At 41.8% G+C, this 3,778-nt stretch overlaps 1 pseudogene; it reads left to right on the top strand.

The window, feature by feature from the left end:
* The first annotated feature begins 2,673 nt into the window (after positions 1 to 2,673).
* Positions 2,674 to 3,081, top strand: LOC102834732 (annotated as a pseudogene).
* The last annotated feature ends 697 nt before the right edge of the window (positions 3,082 to 3,778 follow it).

Genomic DNA, 3,778 nt, shown 5'->3' with positions numbered 1-3,778 from the left:
TCCCAACCTTTGCATTCCAATCACCAGTAATGATCAATACATCTTGATTGCATGTTTGATCAATTTCAGATTGAAGAAGTTGGTAGAATTCTTCTATTTCTTCCTCGCTGACCTTAGTGGTTGATGCATAAATTTGAATAATAGTGGTATTAACTGGGCTTCCCTGTAGGCGCATGGATATTATCCTATCACAGACAGTGTTGTACCTCGTGACTTATCTGGATATGTTCTTTTTGACAATGAATGCAGCACCATTCCTCTTCAATTTGTCATTTCCGGCATAATAAACCATGTGGTCATCAGATTCAAAATGGCCAATACCAGTTCATTTCAGCTCACTAATGCCTAAGATATCGATGTTTATGCATTCCAGTTCATTTTTGACAACTTCCAATTTTCCCATATTCATACTTCGTACATTCCGTGTTCCGATTTTCAATGGATGTTTACAGCTGTTTCTCTTCATTTTGAGTTGTGCCCCATTAGCATATGAAGGTCCCGCGGACTTTTCTCCCATGGGCTTTACTCCATTCTCGTCATCACAGTCAGCTCTACTCTGAGGAGGCAGCTCTTCCCCAGTCGCATTTTGAGTGCCTTCCAACCTGAGGGGCTCATTTTCTGGCACTGTATCTGACAGTGTTTCTCTGCTATTCATAAGGTTTTCAGTGACTAAATATTGGGAAGTCATTCATCATTCCTTCTTCCTAGTCTGTCTTTGTCTGGAAGTTCATCTGAAACCTGTCCACCTTGCGTGACCCTGCTGGTATTTAAAATACCAGTGTCATAGCTTTCAGAATCACAGCAATTCACAAGCTACCACAAAATGATGTGGTACATCATTTTCTTTCTGTTAAAATGAGGGGGGTGCCTGGAGTCCTTTTTAGTTTGGTGCTGATAACTTAAGATTCTCATAGTCTCCTTTTCCATGCCCACCAGCTTCCCCAGGACCTCCATGAACCCCAAACTTAGGCCCTAACCTACCCCAACTTCCCAGGCAGGGCTGAGAGCCCAGAATCTGGCATTCCTGTCTAGATTTCCACACCCGCCTCAGTTCAGGACAAGGCAGGGGACTAAAGAAGCAGATGAGTCAGGCTGTCAAAACTGGCCCTGCCAGTTCTACCTTCCATCTGACCATGGTGTCAGCAAAAGCCCACTTCAAGGTTTGGTGAGAAAATTCTGCCAGCCTCCAAATCCAGGTGAGAAAGGCAAACAGAATTTCCCTGCAGAAATCCAGTCCACCTACTAGGTTTGTAGAAATCCTCCTTGTACATATCTTCTTTTATAATGATCTTATAACATGTCCATGGAGTCCTGGTGTGGCACTGTGGGTTAATGCACCAGACTGCAAAGCTGTTTGAACTGCAAGGTTGTCATTTCAAGCTCACCAGCTATTCCTTGGAAACCCTATAGAGTGTCGCTATGGGTCAGAAATGACTTGATGGCACTTAACAACAACAACATATCACGCCTATGGGCACAGTCCAGCCTACAGTGGCTTCAGCTCCAGGACTAAGCCTATAGATTTGGGAGTACTGCAAACTGAAAATCAAAGCTGGGGTGTGCCTACAGGCAGGAGGCTGGCTGACACAATGTGCCCTTTGGACATTTAATATTTTTGTACATCTACTATTTTTGCTATGTTCATTTGTGAATTAACATGTAAATGGGGAGCCACAAAGGATGAAGCAGGGTAACTTTTGTTGCAGAAAGGGAATTGTTGTCATTGAAATGAAACAAAGTGTAAAATTTGTTGACTGTAAAACTGATGATCTTGTCCATAACCTTCACCCAAATCACAATAAAAAGTTAAAAAAAAATTTTTTTTAATAAAAGCTGAGCTACCTGATGCACAGGAGAAATCAAGGTTGGTGAGGGCAAGCTGCCCCTTAGGCTGTAGATGAGGTGACATTGTCTGCCATTGATACCCAGCAGCATGTTGGAAGGGAAGCTCCACTGGACCCCTGCCAATACCTCAGACTCTCCAACACCACCAGATACCGACAACAAACGGGCTCAGTGGCACCACTTATCAATTTAGGAGTTTTACATAAAAATCTTAATAATTGTCCCAAAAGAATGTGTGTGAGAGTATATGTACATATGTGTAAGAATGTATATGTGTGTTGTAGGGGTTGGGACTTAGATTAGCATTCCCCAGAGTTATTTATACAAGGTATTTATAGGTCCTAAAGGAGCCCTGGAGCATTTCAAGATTTATCTTGAAGTGCAACACTATCTGTAATAGGATAATATCCATCCGCCTACAAGGAAGACAGGTTAACACCACTAGTATTCAACTTTATGCACCAATCACTAAAGTCAGTGATGGTGAAATTAAAGAATTCTATCAACTTCTTCAGTTTAAAATTGATCAACTGTGCAATCAAGATGCATTGATAATGACATCATTGGAATGTCAAGGGTGGAAACAAAAAGGAAGGATCTGTAGTTGAAATGTATGGCCTTGGTAACAGAAACCATGTTGGAGATCAAATGATAGAATTTTGTAAGACAAATGGTTTATCAATTGCAAAAAAATTTTGGTTTTTTCAACAACATGGACATTACCAGATGGAATACATAGGAATAAAACTGACTACATCGGTGAGAAGAAAAGGTGGAGAAGAGCAATATCATCAGTCAAAACCAGTAGTCAAGATCTCAACCGGCATCATGGCTGCCCTCAGACCCCTGGTGAAGCCCAAGATTGTCAAAAAGAGGACCAAGAAGTTCATCCGGCACCAATCATATCGTTATGTCAAAATTAATCATAACTGGCGCAAGCCCAGCGGCATTGACAACAGGGTGCGGAGAAGATTTAAGGGCCAGATCTTAATGCCCAACATTGGTTACAGGAGCAACAAGAAGACAAAACACATGCTGCCCAGCGGCTTCCGCAAGTTCCTGGTCCAAAACGTCAAAGAGCTGGAGGTGCTGCTGATGTGCAACAAATCTTACTGTGCAGAGACTGCTCACAACGTCTCCTCCAAGAACTGTAAAGCTATCGTGGAAAGAGCAGCCCAGCTGGCCATAAGAGTTACCAATCCCAACGCCAGGCTGTGCAGCCAAGAAAATGAATAGACAGCCTGTTTTCGAGTTTTATTTGTGCTAAATAAAACCATAAAAGCGCTGCCATCTGGAAAAAAACAAAAGTCAACAATAACAGTCCACAAGAGCCCATATATGACCTTGAATATATTCCACCTGATTTAAAGACATTTCAAGAACAGATTTGATGCACTGAACTCTAATGACCAAAGACCACAAGAGCTGTGGGATGACATTGAGAACATCATATAGTAGGAAAGCAAAAGGTCATTTAAAAGACAGATGGAGGGTCAGAGAAAAAGAGGAAGACCCCCAACGAGATGAATCAGTCAGGTGGCATCATTAATGGCATCAAGTGTGTCAGCGGTAGTGAGGTTGGCCCAGGATCAGACATTGTTTTGTTCTGCTGTGCATGGGGTCGCTATGAGTCGGTTCCGACTCGATGGCACCTGACAACAGCAACAAAGAAAGAAAAGACCAAAATGGATGTCACAAGAGACTTTGAAACCTGCTTTTGAGCATAGACAAGCTAAAGCAATTGGGAGAAATGAAGAAGAAAATAACTGAACAGAAAATTTCAAAAGGCAGTTCAGAAAGACAAAGTGTAAGGTATTATAATGAAATGTGCAAAGATCTGGAGATAGAAAACCAAAAGGGAAGAACAAGCTCAGTCTTTATCAAGCTGAAAGAACTGAAGAAAAAAATTCAAGCCTCAACTTGCTCTATTGAA

The sequence above is a fragment of the Chrysochloris asiatica genome, unplaced genomic scaffold (assembly GCF_000296735.1).
Source record: "Chrysochloris asiatica unplaced genomic scaffold, ChrAsi1.0 scaffold00009, whole genome shotgun sequence".
In the NCBI taxonomy this organism is placed as follows: Eukaryota; Metazoa; Chordata; class Mammalia; order Afrosoricida; family Chrysochloridae; genus Chrysochloris; species Chrysochloris asiatica.
The sequence above is the reverse complement of the archived record's forward strand: the minus strand, read 5'-3'. Positions and strand labels throughout refer to the sequence as shown.